The 18,730-nt window shown below is 37.4% G+C and overlaps 1 long non-coding RNA gene across 1 annotated transcript in view; it reads right to left on the bottom strand.

Moving 5' to 3' along the window:
• Positions 1–18,730, bottom strand: part of LOC121819737 (uncharacterized) — a 38,557-nt gene that overhangs the window by 11,411 nt on the left and 8,416 nt on the right. The window contains exon 2 of the long non-coding RNA XR_006060079.2: positions 12,531–12,607. This is a non-coding gene — a long non-coding RNA (uncharacterized LOC121819737). The remainder of the gene's footprint in view (positions 1–12,530; positions 12,608–18,730) is intronic.

The following is an 18,730-nucleotide window of genomic DNA, read 5'->3' as shown; positions in this document are numbered from 1 at the left end:
GGCTGTGTAAAAATGGTCAGAGAACATTTTTTTTTTTTTTAATCTTTAAGCATAAGTTAATGGAACACAGCAAAACAGGATATGTCTGGATCCAAAGATTGAATTGTAACTTGATGTGAAACTACTGAAACTTTGTTTTGTTCTAATGAAAGAAAATGTAAGGACTTTGGCTCATAAGAGATGGGTGGGTGTGTGTCTGTCTGTCTGTCTGTGTGTGTGTGTGTCTGTGTTTGTGTAGTTGTTTAGTCACTCAGTCATGTCTGACTCTCTGCAACCCCATGGACTGTAGAGCCCGCTAGGCTCCTCTGTCCATGGGATTCTCCAGGCAAGAATACTAGAATGGGTTGCCATTTCCTTCTCCTATATATGTATATATACACACATATCTTAATACAAGAGTGTGTCAGACATTTAAATGTATATGACATTTATTCATTCAATCAAATTATTAAGCATGCAAAACTTAGGTTAAAAAAACAAACACAACAAGCCAAGATATATGTGAAAGAAGACTCCAAAAGTGAAGTGCACAAACACACACACCCCAAGAGAGTGTCCATCACTGTCTCTATTTTGTTTATATATCAATGGATTTATTTCTTTAGCAATGGGCAATTGTGAATTATTTGCAATGTTGAGCATCAAACTGAATGGGCTATTTCGCTTTGTCTATGATTGCTCTGATGTACTTTTTTTGCTTTATGGCATTTCTGCAAATACAATGTTTCTCCCTTTGGAAAAACTTCCTTTGGGATAGTTGTTAAAAATAGTGTTCCACTCCCCTGCTTTATGGGCATTCTGTCCCTATTGTATACCTGTGGATTTAGTCCTTAGGAATAGCTAGCAGATAAAGAAGTCAAACAATCTGCCCAATAATGAAATTTCTCTGTGCCCTAATTTGATACCTGTGAAATGAGGATTCTATCATTTACTTAAGAGTGCTGTTTGAATGATGAAATAGAATACTGTTTGTACAATATCAGAGTCTGGCACATGGTTAGTACTATATAAATGGTATTTATTAGTAATAGTATGTTTATGATAATAAGGCATCTGGCTTCAAGTAGTTCACATTTTGTGAGGAAACCAGACGTGTGCAGTAGTGACACCTGTACATTTAACGAAAATGAATTCAAACATATACCAAAGGAGGTAGAGACATTTTTGTAAACTCTACCACTTCCCTTTCTTCTTTTAAATTAAACTTTAGTTTCCATTTTCCCCTAAAGGAAATCTTAGATAAGATAATAACAAGAAAAGTTAATTTTTGACCTTAAAAGCCTATCAAGGCCCTTGGTCTGGGCGACATAAATTTGCCCCCTATGCCCTGTGGCCTTTCACTCTTCCAGCTAAAGGGAGGACCATGACCATCTAAGCCCAGCAGTGGGTCCAGTCACAGGATTCACTTTCGACAACACAGTGAGATAGAAATGGCAGTGTGACAGTTCCAAGCCTGAGACCCAAGAGGCTCCTTTGTTCTATTTGTCCTCTCAGGGTTTGTCTTCTCCATAAGAAGATCACTTTACACTTCTGGTCTTAAGTAAGGCAGATAGACGCATAAATCAGATAAGTGCCCAAGCACTTATCAGGCATCTTGGACAAATTATATAACTGTTCTCTTCAGTTATATAGACAAAATAAGCAAACAAATAGCAAAACAGTGATCCCTGCATAAAGAAAGATATATAGACCAAGGGAATAGCATAGAGACCTCAGAAATAAATCTCACATAGATGGTCATATGATTTTTAACAAGGGTATCAAGACCATTCAGTAGTGAAAGGACAGTTTTTGTGGGGTTTTTTTTTTTTTTTTTTTTTACAAATAATGTTGGGAAACTAGATATCCACATACAAAAAAATGAAATTGGACCCTTACCTTACACTATATGCAAATAGTAACTCAAAATGGATCAAAGACCTAAACCTAAGAGCAAATTTTTACATCTCTTAGAAGATATAAGGGGGAAATTTTATGACTTTAGATTTGGTGAAGACTTGTTAGATCAAATACCAAAAGCACAGACAACTAAAGAGAACATTAGACAAATTGTACTTCATTAAATGTAAGGCCTTTGTATAGAAAGGACACTATCAACAAAGTGTCTGATAAAGGATTAATATCCAGAGCATATATAGAACGCAGAACTCAACAACAACAAAAATGACATTTTTAAAAGATGGGCAAAGGACTTCAGTAAATATGTCTCCAAAGAAGATACACAAATGGCTAAGAATGACATGGAAAGATAAGCAGCATCACAATTAGGGGAATGAAAATAAAAATCAAAATGAGATATTACTTTAGACCTACTGCTGCTGCTGCTAAGTCGCTTCAGTCGTGTCCGACTCTGTGCAACCCCGTAAACGGCAGCCCACCAGGCTCTGCCGTCCATGGGATTCTCCAGGCAAGAACACTGGAGTGGGTTGCCATTTCCTTCTCCAACGCAGGAAAATGAAAAGTGAAAGTGAATTCGCTCAGTCGTGTCCGACTCTTAGTGACCCCATGGACTGCAGCCTACCAGGCTCCTCTGTCCATGGGATTTTCCAGGCAAGAGTACTGGAGTGGAGTGCCATTGCCTTCTCCATTAGACCTACGAGAATGAGTCAAAAGAGAAAAACTGCAAAGGAGGCTGGTGAAAAAGGAGAGGAATTAGATATCTGAACATCTGTTTACAATAATAGCAACATTATTCAAAATAGAAAAAAAATGTGGAAACAAAGTATCTTTTAATAGAAGACTTAATAAACAAAACATGCTCACAGCTCAGAGCAATCTTATTTGAAAGAAAAGAAATTCTGACACATAAAAGAACTACAATATGGATGAACCTTGAAGACACTGTGCTAAGTGAAATACACCAGTCACAAGGGGAGAGGTATTTTATGATTCCACTAATATGAAATACCTAGAGTAGTCAAATTCTTAGGAACAGAAACTAGATGGTGACAGCCAGGGACTGGGGATGATAAGGGTAATGCCGAGTTAGTATTTAGTGAGTACAAAGTTTCAATTTGAAAAGACTAAAAAGTTATGGAGATGGATGGTGGAGATGGTTACACAATGATAGAAATGTGCTGACACTGAATTCTACCCTTGGTTGCCAACACTTGGTTAGAATGGTAAGTTTTGTATCATATGTATATTCAGTTCAGTTCAGTCACTCAGTCATGTCCGACTCTGCAACCCCATGAATGTGCGACCCCATGAATCGCAGCACTCCAGGCCTCCCTGTCCATTACCACCATAAAATAAACAAACGCCTTCCAAACAACAACTGATTCCACACCAGTTTAAATTCCAGGATTCATTCATCTGAACAATGATCTTCTGTCACTAAGTAAACCTCAAACATAGGGTCTTAGAGTAGGGACAGGTTGGGTGAGGAGAGCTAGTCGTGTTCGTTTCTCTATGTTTGTTTTTTGGCCTCCTCCTCCTTTCTTCAAGTTCTAGCTGTATAGGATTAAAGCCTAAAAGGGATGAGAGACATAAGGCTGCTTTTAATGGAACAGGGCTTCCCTGGTGACTCAGATGGTAAAGAATCCACCTACAATGGAGGAGACCTGGGTTTGATTCCCTGGGTCTAGAAGATCCCCTGGAGAAGGAAATGGCAGCCCACTCCAGTATTCTTGCTTAGGAAATCCGATGGACAGAGGAGCCTGGTGGACTACAGTCCATGAGGGTGCAGAGTCAAACACAGCTGAGTACGTTTGATTCCAGCAGGGATGCTTCATGTCTTGTTCGGGCGTGGTCTGCTCTGACTGCAATTGGTGGCCTCTGCCAGGACTCGGTTTCCAGGTGTGGTGTGCGCTCTCCCAAGATTTCTCTCACTCTGTTTAGCTCTACTTCTAATGCAGCCCTGGAGTGAGACCATTGATTCTGTAACTCCACCAGTACACAGACAGGGAGTAAATGCCAACCTCTCTTTGACATTGCTTGTAACTTACTTCAAAATACTTCAGTACAGATAGTGGGATATAGTGGTCTCTGAAATAAATTCACTGTCTTGGAAACATCAATTTACATGTTATTTACTCTCTTGGAAATACTAGTTTAGCATTTTATGCATTCGAATCAGAAGAGTCCCATGAAGACTAGCTAGCATTTGAAGACTTCAATCATAGATCTATGGAAGTCTAAACATATGCAGATGACACCACCCTTATTGCAAAAAGTGAAGAGAGACTCAAAAGCCTCTTGATGAAACTGAAAGAGGAGAGTGAAAAAGCTGGCTTAAAATTCGACATTCAAAAAACTAAGATCCTGGCATCTGGTTCCATCACTTCATGCCAAATACACAGGGAAACAATGGAAACAGTGACACATTTTATTTTCTTGGGCACCAAAATCACTGCAGATGGTGACTGCAGCCATGAAATTAAAAGACATTTGTTTCTTGGAAGAAAAGCTATGAGCAACCTAGACAGCATATTAAAAAGCAGAGGCATTACTTTGCCTATAAAAGTCCATATAACCAAAGCTATGGTTTTTCTAGTAGTCACATGTGCATGTGAGAGTTGGACTATAAAGAAAGCTGAGCACCAAAGAATTGATGCTTTTGAACTATGACATTGGAGAAAACTCTTGAGAGTCCCTTGGACTGCAAGGAGATCCAACCAGTTCATCCTAAAGGATGTCAGTCCTGAATATTCATTGGAAGGACTGATGCTGCAGCTGAAGCTCCAATACTTTGGCCACCTGACGTGAAGAACTGACTCTTTGGAAAAAACCGTGATGATGGGAAAGATTGAAGGGGACGATAAAAGATGAGATGGTTGGATGGCATCACCAACTCAATGGACATGAGTTTGAGCAAGCTCCAGGAGTTGCTGATGGACAGGGATGCCTGGCGTGGTGCAGTCCATGGGGTCAAAAAGAAGTGGACACAACTGAGGGACTGAACCGAACAAAGACACGTACTGTAAATATCCCTATATAAATCTTCACTTGAGGGTTTTGTTTTTACATAAACTGTATGAAAATACTTTTTTTTCTAATATGAAAAGAGTTAAGTTTAACTCCTGAGGTGGCTAAAATGTCTGCCCTTGCATAAGCAGGATGAAACTGAAACAATACAGCCATCCGCAGTCTAACACATTTAAAGAAATACCTTTAGCCCATAATACCCGACATTCTTTCCTGCCCTTCCCCCATTTCAAAATTGCTGAAGGATTCTGTTACTTGATTCAGTTAGAAAGTTAGGTGATTGTGTCATCAGAATGTTGTTGTAAACTTGGCATGTGTGTATTTTTAATCCATATTTTTAAAATTTATTTCTAATTGGAGGATACCTGCGGTACAATGTTTTGTTGGTTTGTGCTATACAACAGTGTGAATCAGCCATCAGTTCAGTTCAGTCGCTCAGTCGTGTCCAACTCTTTGCGACCCCATGAATCGCAGCACACCAGGCCTCCCTGTCCATCACCATCTCCCGGAGTTTACTCAGACTCGCGCTCATCGAGTCAGTGATGCCATCCAGCCATCTCATCCTCAGTCGTCCCCTTCTCCTCCTGCCCCCAATCCCTCCCAACATCAGAGTCTTTTCCAATGAGTCAACTCTTCACATGAGGTGGCCAAAGTACTGGAGTTTCAGCTTTAGCATCATTCCTTCCAAAGAAATCCCAGGGCTGATCTCCTTCAGAATGGACTGGTTGGATCTCCTGGCAGTCCAAGTCATAAGCATACATATATCTCCTCCTCCTGAACCTCCCTCCCATTCCCCTATTCCATCCCTCTAGGTTGTCACAGAGCACCAGATGGTCAATAAACATATGAAATGATGCTCAACATCGCTCATTATTAGAGAAATGTAAATCAAAACTACAATGAGGTACCACCTCATATCTGTCAGAATGGCCATTGTAAAAAATCTATGAACAATATATGCTGGAGAGAATGTGGAAAAAAAGGAACCCTCATGCACTGCTGGTGGGAATGTAAACTGATACAACCACTATGGAGAACAGTGTGGATATTCCTTAAAAAACTAGGAATAACACTACCATATGACCCAGCAATCCGACTACTGGACATATATGCTGTTGTAAACTTTTCATGCAACCACTTTTCAAAGTACCTAATACAGTGGCAATTTCTCAAGCTTACAGAATAGGATGAATGACTATTTTTGTCTGCTTGCTAATAAAGTTTTTATGAGTTGCAAAAGTTGTCCCAGGCACATAGTAGGTACTTGATCATGTTTGTTGAATAAACAAATTGTATAGAAATATTAAGAAATATACATTTTTTTTCCCCAAAAGAAGAAATGAGGCTGGGCTGGGAATTGAGCAATCAGGAAAAATTTATAAATTTATTAAATGAATCTACTATAAAGGTACAACTGGATGTGGATAGCAAGCTAGCTAGCTAGCTGAATAAGTGGACAGATAATTGAGCCATTTCATTGTTGCTTCTGTCAGTTTGTAATGGTTAAAGAGTTCATCTACCATTCTCTTTATATTTTTAACCTCTTCTTGGAGTTGGGAATAATGCACCCTCTTGTAACACATTCCAGGGGACACCAAGTTAAGTATCCCCCCTGAGCCCAATTACACCCTCTTCCAAATAGGAACCCTGCTACTCTCAGGAAGTTGTGGAATCTCAGAGGAAAAGCAGCTGCAGTAGCAGCTGTAATACTGAATAGAACCTTAAGTAAATAGTCTAGAAGAACAGCGAACAATGAATAATAATAAACCAACTATAATTAGTAATAAAAGCCTTAAAATAACTGTACTCATGAGATAGTACTGGTCATATCCTCGCTGTACTCTGGAAATAACAGAATCATTTTTTCACCAATGTAACTACAATGGTAATTAAAAGCTGATTTAGGATCAAAGGCAACCTCAAGGTCATAAATATTAAGTCAATGGCTCTGAAAGTCTAAATATCTTGTTCATTTCACATCTTTACCTTTTAAAAAGAAAGTGGTATGGGACTTTTGGGGCCTATTTTTCTTAAAAACAAATAAACTGGGCAAAAATCATCTATTAAATGAAGCAAGTTACTCTATCATTTTCAAGGCACCCTGAAGGGGGGGAAAGTTTGTCCACATTGTGTTTTCTATCTGGAGAGAAAATGTTTTAATCACTAATCTTCATGATATAAGACATGAAAGAAATCTGGAAATGGTGATGAACAATGTTGGCAAAAGTAACTGAATGATACTAAACTGAAGAGGTGAGATTTGGTCAGGCAACAAAAATTCTCTTTTTCTGTGGTACAGATATCCATGGTTGTAGTTCTCTGTTTCATAATCATTTACTGTCATAAATTTAAAAATTGTTACTTGATGAAATTATCCTGCATCTCAGGCAGATTCTTTACCATCTGAGCCACCAGGGAGGCCCTGTCAACTCTAGCTACAAGCACAAAACCCTAGCAGTGAGAATGTATCAAAATCATTAAGGGCCAGGTTTAAACAAAATTATATTATCTTAGATTAAGTGCTTTGGAATCAATACAATATTATATGATCAGCGACTTCCTAAGGGAAACATGGTGTAATATCAGGTGGCTGGCGTTGGAAATAGCAAAACAAAGACTTGTCCTTATGGAGTTCACAGTCCAGTATGACAGACAGACGATTAATCCACTAAGGACACAGATCCATGTACAATGACAACAATGCTAAGTGCTACGAACAGAAGTCCATGGGGCCAGGAAAGTATAGGGCAGAAAAATTAACCTAGTCAGGGGAAGGCAGAGAAATAATCAGAGGATGAATCCCTGAAAGGGAGTGCCTTGACTGAGATATGAAGGATGACAGCTAGGTGAAGGGACCATGAGGAGGTGTAGAAAGGGGAGAGGAGGGTCGGGGCAGACGAGCGGAGTGACTTCTACCTGTGCAAAAAAGTTTCACGGCTAAAGGTAACAGGCACATTAGAGAGACTCATAGAAAAAAAAATAAAACCAACCACCTTCCTCCATAAGAAAGGTGTTTGGAAAGTGCACTAATTCTATTAGCTCATCAGGAATGGCCAACTTATAACATGAGTATTTTGTCTTCTCTCTTCTGTGCTGCTGGCATTCATTACTGTGTTGAGACATAGCCCCAATCTCTTTCTATACACAGAAACCTAGGAACTGGCTAAGACAAGCAGAAACCTATCTGTGAGCCCTATCATAGAGCAAAGGAATCAAATCTTTATTAATCTGTATTCCCCTAAGGTCTAAGTTTCCTTCACATCCTAAGTCCTCAGTAAATACTGAGTAACACAAAGCATGAGGAACATTATGAACTATGATAGTGACAAGATAATAAAGCTGTGATGCATTCATTTGTTAAAACATACTATTGAGCGCCTACCAACTGCTAAACATTTATTTTTCTGGTTTCAGGGAATAGAGTCCCAACTGAGACAGAAAAAATCATTCATCTTTTGGCAGATATATGTTGATGCTAAGTCACTTCAGTCGTGTCCAACTCTGTGCGACCCCATAGACGGTAGCCCACCAAGCTCCCCTGTCCCTGGGATTCTCCAGGCAAGAACACTGGAGTGGGTTGCCATTTCCTTCTCCAGATATATGTTAATTAGGCCAAAAGAGATCATAGTAATGTAATTAAATCAGTAAACAAAAATAGTGGATTGTGATCAATGTTTTAAAGATATTAAGTGGAGTGATGACAGAATAACATAGGTTAGTCAAAAAGCTCTCTTTAATTAAGTAATATCTGAGCTGAGACCTGAAGAATAGGAACAAGTGCCTTCTGCTGAGGCACAAAGAGAGGCCAGACACAGAAATCTCAGGTTGATTTCTCAGGGCTGGGGTATTCTAGGAAAAAGCAGCAGCTCAAGTTGGCTGGAGAGCGGTGAGCGAGAAGAGCGGAATATCATGGGGCTGGAGAGTTACAAGTTATGTGGGCTGTTTAGGTCCAGGTGAAGAGGTTAGATTGTCTTCTGAGACCAAGAGAAAGTGAATAAAGAGTCTTAGTGGAATGACACTTTTGAATGCATATTTTACAAAGATCCCTCCAAATGTTTGGTGGAGAGGAATTGCATTGTAGAGAGGCAAGCATGAGAGCAGGAAGATATTCCTTGATCACCACTTATCACATAGCTCTATAAAAAGAGAAGTTCTCTATTTCGGCTACAAGAGAAAAACAAAAGAAAGCAGAACTAGTAAGTTAACATATTGACACGAAAAATGTTAGAAAAGATTATGGTATAATTGTGTTATCTAACAGAAAGAAAATAAGTTAAAAATCTATGAATAAACTAGCAAATGAACGAATAAATGAGTGATCAAACCCAAACACAAACTGAGGCATTTGTTCATACAAGGCATCACAAGTAGAACACCTATCTTCACAAAGGCACCTCTGATGCTAACTATATCTTGTAACATGATCCTGTCCCTAATTCTCATTCCACCCAGCAAATATGTTGTATATTATATAGGCATATTGTTTATAAAGCAAATTTGTCTATTATCTGGCATCCAAAAAAAAATGCTTCAAATTAACTTTTGTCATAACTCCAAAGGAAACTCTTCTAATGATATTTTGCTTGATGTCAAGGAACACACTGCTTTAATTCATTCCAGTTGTGACAATCTGTGTTTATGTCTTTTCTCCAAAAGAGTATATACCTTCTGCTTGTGACCATCTGATTCTCAACACTACATTATCCATTGTCACTATTTGACATGGATTCCTGATTCTTAACCTTGGCTATCTGACCTCTCTCATTTCTTATCCTGAGAATGTACTCTTTTGGCTTCTGACCTAAACTTTTCTCATTAACAGGAACTAATGAGCATTTCAGTCAAAGTGGAAAGAAGACCTTGTCACACTTTTACTTCTCTTGGAACATATGTATTGCCAGCCCTCACTTCCAATCCAAAGAAAATTGGGAGCAAAATATATTGACATACTTGTCATCACACAAATAAAAGGTTCTACTTTGGATATATCTTACTAAGTCTGCAAAAGCCCATTGCATTTGAGTCCAAAAAAAAAAAAAAAGTCTACTTTTTTCTCACAGTATCTTTCACAGAGATGCTAGAATAAATGAACATCCGATGTATTTATTTTCTTTTCCAGACACTACTCCTTTTACAATCTATTTCCTGATTAAATCATTATAACAAGCTCAAAAGATGGTTTATATTATAATTCCCACTTTACAGGTTGAAAAACTATAATTTGAAGATACTAAGTAGTTGGTCAATATTTTGCAGTTAGAAAAATGGTCAAGAGAATTTATTTCTAGCTTGAATTGTCCTAAAACCTTCACCTTTACCTACTAGTTAGGAAAGAAGAAAGCAAAATGTTTATTCTCCCACACTATATACCATGCTTTATTCTTTTCTTTAAAAAAGTTTTGATTCATGTCATAACATAAAATAGGATGTTTTAAGAAAAAAAATCATGTATGATTTGAAAACTTTAATACCAGCTTATCTGTACCAAAAGATTTAAAATACTAATAACAACATCAAATTTTCCCACAGATTATTATAGGACTGACATAATAGCAAACAGCAGGCCAGCTGTTCAAATTATAAATCTGATTCTTAAAGGAAGTGTCTAAAACCCAACTTACACTTTAAAACATTCAGTTGAGTTTTAGTGTCATGGCTAACTTTCCTCACTCCTGAGTGCATTATCTTTCATTCTGTCTCTGAACATGATGGGGAAAATGTGTATTTTCAAACAAATGTTGTAAAATTTGCAGAATACTGCAAATTCTGCTTCAAGGCTCAAAAACTCAGTTTCTTTAATAATTCACATTTCTGTCTTCCTAGGTGGGCTTCACAATTGTAATGAAAAGTTAGGAAGCCTGAGACTGTCTACCTTCCCCAAGAAGCAAATTCTTAGCATACGGATCAGAACATTTTCCTCTTTGTCTTCAATGGATCAATAATACTGAGGCTACCAAAGTAAGTATCTATCCAACAGAGGACTCCATTTCAGAATTCACCCATGAAATGTCTTCAAACACAGCAACAGAGATTATCTACAACTCATCAATTTCTTAGCTCCTCTGACCATAACTTACATGTACCTAATATCAAGAATTCTTATTCCAAGTCTTTTACATTATAGCAATTTCCTTTGGGATTATATTTCAGTAAGTAAAATGTTCTTTGAGAACTATTTAATTTTTTCTCAGCTTGTTCTTTTTCTTGACCACCCCCCTACAAATCCCACAGACTTGTCATTTTTAGAGTTGAAGTATCAGCTTTACCATAAAGTTTATTCTCTGCAGGCATGAACAAGCAAACCCAAAGCAAAATAAATGAACTGCAAAAAAAAAAAAAGAAAAAGAAAAAAAACTACCCTGAAATCGCTAGAAAGCATACATATATACATACATATAAATAACTCATCTTGTACAAAAACCAGAAAGACCAAAAAGTCCACCAAAACTCCACAAAAAATACATGTCACAGGTTCAAAATTCAGACATTCTCACGTGCTTTTTAAAAAGGAAAATGAATGACATTAAATGATAAATTCTCTTTAGCAGTAGGATTCTTTATAGTTTTCAGAGTGTTATTACATATGTCATTTCACTGCCTTTTTAAAACCTTTGAACAAATCTAATGCAATGTGTAATTTGCCTCGATGTTATAGTATGTTTCTATTTTATGAAAGAAAACTGTAATAGGGTTAGATATGCAGAAAAGCAAAACAAACCACATACTAAATAGAGAAAAGGCATCCATGAAGGCAGCAAAGACAGTCGAGCTTTGAAAAAGCACATAATTAACTATAGCTTGGAACTTTTCCAAAATCTTGCTCACCAACTGGCTAACGCTTTGACTGAAACACACTGGGTGACAGGAAGAATTCTCAGGGTGAGAACTACCAGCTCTGAGATAGTCAGCCTCATTAGAACATGTCAAGTTTTCCTCCAATATGAACATTCTTTCTCCTGCACAAATGTGTATCAATATATACCAGAAAGGGAAAGGATACGTGGTCACATGTGTCTTTAACAGAATAGCCAAGTCAGCATGGTTGCTTAGCTGGAAGCAAGACTTTACCAATGAAAAAATTAAACATATAAAATCAAAACTTGGAGTCACAAACAGTGGACTTTATAATATATCTGGATATCAATATTTTTTTAAGGTTTCTGTTTTCATCAGCTCATTCAATCATTTGAACAACTTTCTTTAAGCACCTATATGTCAGGCACTGGGGGTTAAAAAATATATATATTAAGGCACCATCTTTATTAGCAAGAAGCTCTTGGCCTAGAGATGAAATCAAGCAGGGGGAGAATTATGGTAAGGGATACACTGAGTGTAATGAGGGCACTGGAAAAGTAACTTAGCTTGGGAAGAGGAAGAGGCAGCCGTTGGTTTTTTTGATAAACACATGCCTTTTTTCCCCCAATATATACATGAGCAGCAAGAAAGGTTGAAATTCTGACTATGCACAAGAAAAATTATCAAATGAGGCTACTGCTAAATTGCATATTCACTTAGGGAAGAGCACTCACAGATGCTTTGATTGGATGAACATAGGAGCAAGGCTTTTGGTTTATGACACACGTGCCGTCATTCCAGGGGATTACCTGGAGAAGAGCTTCAACAGGGGCTGCTCTCAGCTCTCAAAACCCTGCGCGGAACCGTCTGGATGTCTTCGTTGAATCTGGAAGACAAGAAAAGCATCAGTTAAAGCTATCAGCTTATGACACAAAGGTAGTGCTGAGAATTAGTGATAGGAAATATCCACACCAAAGAGACCTGCCCACTGAACACAGAGAATGCCAGGGACAGAGGTGGATTAGGAGTTTATCTCCGAAGTGACAGGTTTCTGCATTTCAGAAGCATCATACTGGAGTGGTGATGGAAGAGCTTTAAATAAATAAAACCAAGATCCCCATTCACTGGGAAATCTTGGGTTTCTTTTTTTGATCTCAACTCAGTTTGGAAATCCTAGATTAACCTGATATAGCCAGTTTTTCTTCAGTCTCAGTTGCTGCTTCCATGAGGATTTGAGCAGATTCTGAAATACAATTCCTGTCACTATAGCCATTAACAAACATGATATGGAAAGGAAAAAAAAAATGCTTTTAAAAACACAAAAAGCAAACTAAAAAAAAAAAACCAAAACCCACATCTCTAGCTTTTAATAGTTTTGCTCTCCTCCCAAAGGTCTCACAAGCTATTTATTTGTCTCTCTGTTGAGTGACTGTATACATTTCATCATTTATAGAAAGACAATCAGAAAGTCTTTATTTATCTTAGGCTCAGCTTTAATTCAATCCAGTGCAAAGGAATGCAATGAAACAAGCATTACAAAAGCTGCAAAACAGGATACCTTATTTTGTGTCAATGTCCCCTGAGTATGCCTTTATATTGGGTTCAATCTTCCATGAGAATCTTAGAGAATTTACAACAAAAAACAGCAACACACTTGTGAATCTCCCTTAATGTTGACAGCACAAGTTAAAAACAACAGCAACAACAAAATTACACTGGGCCTTCTCCAGCATAAGCATGAAAATGAAGGTGACAAAACAACATTTAGGGATATGAAAGGGTGTAGAGAAATCTGATGCTTTTATCAGGCTTTCTGCATTACTTTGGGGCTTTTTTTTGAGTTCTGATAGGAAATCAGATGCAAACTGTCAATAGTGATTATTGGAAAATACTTAACAAAATCTGATACTGGAGCTCTAAAATGTTTCTCACTACATTAGCATTTCTGGAACTACAATCTTAAGGTAAACACAGAGGAAATGTATAGCCACGTGTGTTGACCTCTATTCCCAAAATAACTGTATGAACTGCTAATTTTTTAATGAATGTCACCTCTAGAGAGCCTACCTTCTTGGGCCTAGGTTTTCAGAAAAGAACCTAACATTCTCTGCATAAAACTGTTTTGATGGGCAAAATTGTTTTCTTTGCCTTTGAAAGGAAAATAACAATAATTAAGCACTTAAAGCTTCCCTAGATGAGGTTATTTTGTTTTCCTACTTAAAAAAAGTCATCCAATTCTTTGTAAACATGACCTAATTAATATAACCAGTTTCATCATAATTATCAGCCTCTCAGGACAGATTGTGTACTCTTGATGTTCAAGGTGCAAGGAATTCCTTTAGTCTTAGCTAGAAAGAAAATCAGTGGCCACCAGAGTTTACCAAATGCTACTGTCAAGAAATAAGCCCATTAGAATGACAGGTTTCATTTACCAGAAGATATTAAAATCCTGTCAATGTGATTTCTATCAAGAACGTTTTCACTGAAATAATAAAAAATGAATGAAGGAAATCAAATGGAGTCATCTAGTTAAATATTCATTTTCTAATCTTTAGGGAGGTGTTTATTATACTTTGAACACCTGGCCCTTAGCAGCACGTTGTCTGATTTTAAACTTGTTATCCTGTCATGGCAAATTCCAAGAGGGCTGTAAATTAAGCCCATTATTATGAAAAAGCCAAAGTAACAATGTGCCTTCATTCTCAATCCAGGAATCATCTAAGGAAAGGGACTCTAAGAAAAAATAAAGAGGTATTCCTAAGGCATGGGTTTAGGGAAAGCAAGTGAAGCTTTTGTGGTGCAAACTTTAAGGAGGCTGTGGCACAGAGGTGCAGAGATTCTGCACTGGCACGATACACACAGAGTGAGTCTCCTTAAATTCTGCACCCTGGGCATCTTATTCATTTTACCCAGGTCCTGGCTCTGAGCCCTCTGGCACTAGTGATAATGGTATTTAAAGTGTTACTGATAAATAAGAAAACAACAATAAAAATATGTTTCATGTATTTGAGAGAATGTTCTCACAAATGCAACTTAAATAAGAAAGCATACTTTTTGACGTACATGATGTGCGTGTGCATTTGTGTATGTTAAGCTGCTTCAGCCGTGTCCTACTTTTTGCGACCCCAGGGACTGCAGCCCGCCAGGGTCCTCTGTCCATGGGATTCTCCAAGCAAGAATACTGGATTGGGTTGCCGTGCTCTCCTCCAGAGAATCTTTCAGACCCAGGGATCAAATCCATGTCTCTTACATATCCTGCACTGGCAGGGGGATTCTTTACCACTAGCAAATCAACTCAGAGATCTACAGTAGGCAGAAGAGGGAAGAAATGAGTCCAGGTATGAAAAGAGAAAAGTTCCTCAGGTTATTTCCTAATCTCATTTCCCATCCCAACCCAGCCTCTCCTGCAGGAGATACATCAGACAGAGGTGCTCAGTTCTGCTAGGGAAAGAAACAAGTGGATTAGAGAAAGAAAAAAAAAAGTGAAAAAGAAGGAAACAGCATGCATAAGGCACTTTACTTAAGAAGGCATATGTCTGACTCACTGAAACAAAACAAAAAGTAAAAGAACCAAAATGCCTAGGTGGAAGGAAAATGATTTCAGAAACCGGGATTTTATTCCTTGATTCAAATCTGAATCTTGTCATATTAGGTGAACTTTCTGAAGGAAGTTAATTCCTGTGAAACAGGTTCCTCATCTATCAAGTAAGAATGATAGAAACAACACTAAATCAAAATCATGGCAATAGCAGCCCTATTGAAAGATTACCAATGTGCCAAGTTCTTTGAGTGTTACCTCAGTACTGTGGCAAATCCCTAGGAGACATATATTGTTCCTATTTTACCAAAAAGGAAATTCTGATGATAACATAATGCATTACGTTATACACACACACACACACACACACACAGCATAATAACATAATACATTATTGTATATATGTATATATTTTTTACACACACATACACATATGAAGCTCTGAGTGAGGCATCAAATTGTGAAAGCTCAAGAAAAGATAGCTAAAATGATGGTAAATTAAAAGTCTATTTACTGAATGCCATATTCATATAAGCAAAAGTTTTAAAAAAATGTCTTATTTGGATCATGTCGATTTATCAGTTTATCGTTTTCCAGACATTCTTTCATTAATCTGAAGAGGATTAATAAGAGGAGTCATAAGCACCATTAGAGGAGTTAATCAGTATTATCGACAATTTCTTCCAAAGTGTATGACTAGAACTGTGGCTTTGGAAGTCCGAGTGAATTCACTGATACTTATAAAAACAGAACATCATCGGAGTTTAGCTTCAAAGGGCCAGGAGGGGGGAAACTGGAGGCCATGGATTTTCCTAACAATACAAATGAAATGTTTAGAAGCTTAGTGGTGATAGGAGCTGTCACACTGACAGAGCCAAGGTACCTGCCGCTGCCAGTGGCAGATCTAGATTCCAGGGAAGGGTTAGAAAACAGACTGAGGGGTTAAGATGGACACGGGGATAGTCCTGGGCTAGACAACCATCTTTGGCAGAACCAACAAGTTTCCTGGGAGTTTGTGAATTGACAAATAGAGACACAGTCCTGCAAGTACTGTCAGTAGTTGTACAAGGTATCTTAGCCCGCAGTTAATACTTTTACACTGTAGGAGTTTCAGGTTTCAGTTGTAAGATTACAGCTAAATATCACTAGGAAATGTTTTCATTTTTCCTCTCCATTTAAGCTTCGATAAACAAAAGTTGATGATTTGTGTACTCAAGAGAAAAGCTTACAACTAGAATGTTTATTATCTATACGTAGAGGCCAGGAACACTGAGAAATTTAAAACAAAACAAGCCATAGTTTGAAACAGGAAACATTATGGCTGAGCAGTCGCAACTTGTCTTCTCCTTCCAGGAATATGTTGGAGAAAACCCATCACCATCTACTGTACTGGCTCACCTCAGGAAGCAGGATCTCAGGGAAACTAGTTGATTAAAAATTATAGATGTGTATTTTTCATTAGCAATCATTTCAAAAGAGAACGTTACTGAAGTCAAAATGCCAGAGTAAACATAAGATGATTCCATTCTCTTTCCTAGTGTGGGTGTGCTCAGTCGCCTTGTTCCTAGTAGGTAGGTGTTATTACAATGAAAATTTCTAAAGGTGGTGTCTAGACCAAAAAACCCAGCAAACTGTTAACAGGTCATGTACATTTGCCTTTGAAGGGAGTAAATCTCCCAATCTCAGCTCCTAGCTCCTTGAGAGAAGTTATTGTCCTTTTTTGTTCTAGGTAGTGAGAATGTGTACAGAATGGGCTTCATTTGGTTTAACAGAACATGTTACACCTGAACGTCATCAACCACAGCTAAGAAGAGAGATGACCATAAATCTGAAAACAGTAAGGAGACAAAGTCCCAGGAAACCTGAAATCCCCTGATTTAAAGGCTCTGGGTCAAGAAGGACAGGTCACAGGTATAAATGTTTTAATAACAAGGCTGCCAGAGAAGAAACTGCTGTTGACCTTGAAGACACAGATTATCCTGCTTGGGAGAGGAACAGGAGTATACAGATTCGGGATGCATTTTAGAGAACCAATCCACTTCATTTAGAAATCTGTGAAACCTCAGGCCTTTACAGTTACTCTAGTTAGTAGGTATTACAGCCTAAACCCAATCAACTCCACTGTTTCCTGATTCTGCCTTCCTCTTTTATGAAATATCTTGTTTACGTCTTCATTGTTAGTCTCTCCCACCAGGATGTAAGCTGTCAGAGAAGAGAATTCTGGATTTTCTACCCCCATGTCTTAGTATCAAAGACCAGTGCCTGGCACTATTAAGAAATAAGAAAAATATTGGAACAATACAGAAACAATAATATCTTAAACAGTGTGGCACATGTCAGTATAAAGTCTACTACAATATATTGTGTGTTAAATAACTATTATCAGGGGCTTCCCTGGTGGCTCAGACAGTAAAGTGTCTGCTTGCAGTGCAGGAGACCAGGGTTCGATCCCTGGGTCAGAAAGATCCCCTGGAGAAGGAAATGGCAACGCATTCCAGTACTCTTGCCTTAACTACATATTAATAAATATACATTTTAAGATATTATAAATCAGAAGTCTAGCTAATGCATATATATGTTTGAATAATAATAAAATGAAAACCCATATGGCTACAGGTGTATAAAGAAACAGATGCTCTCTTCCACCAAAGCAGGTCCAGTCCATAAAAGGGACACAGATCCACTTCTACAAGTACTCTAGTCTTTCCTTTCTTTGTTTTTATATTGATTGATCAGATTTCCAAAAGAGAAAAAGTACTAACAATATGATATACAAGCTATAGCTATGGATCCAAATTTTTTTATTCTATGCCATATACATAAATCTTTTAATGTGATACACATTCATTAATATTTATAAAGTATATACACTTACTATTTATATGCAACATATTTTACACCTTATAAACCTTTTAAGATAATGAAATGTACAAAGTGTACTTTATAAAAACATGAAATCAAGATGCTTCAGAATTGCATTATTAATGCATTAATTGCACAAAATTAATTTTTCTCATTAAGGGTATTATAATTAACATTATTAGTGCTATCTTCCATTAAATGTAAAATATATTATTTCATGCACTAATAAAGGAAAAATACTGCCAATTTAATCATCACATGCTACCCATCAATCCTATAGCAGTACTCTAAATTTACAGATGTTACAATACATACCTTATAATCAATGAAATACATTATTTTTAAGGGAAAATCTAACTGAATATAGTAGCAGCTTTGAAAATTGTGTTTTAAAACTATGGCATAACACTTAAACTTCCTGGTTATAAGGTTATTTGAATTAAAATCTTAGGTTTCACAACTTTCATAGCAAGGAAAAAGCACTTCACAAATACATTTATGGATCCAAATATAAGAAATAAAACAAAGAATCATTTTCCAATAATAACAACTTTTTAATCCAACCTAGCATTTATGTGGAAAATTTTACTGTTGTACCTGAAGAATTCT

The sequence above is a fragment of the Ovis aries genome, chromosome 5 (genome assembly GCF_016772045.2).
Source record: "Ovis aries strain OAR_USU_Benz2616 breed Rambouillet chromosome 5, ARS-UI_Ramb_v3.0, whole genome shotgun sequence".
Taxonomy (NCBI): domain Eukaryota; kingdom Metazoa; phylum Chordata; class Mammalia; order Artiodactyla; family Bovidae; genus Ovis; species Ovis aries.
This window is presented reverse-complemented; position numbering and strand designations above follow the sequence as displayed.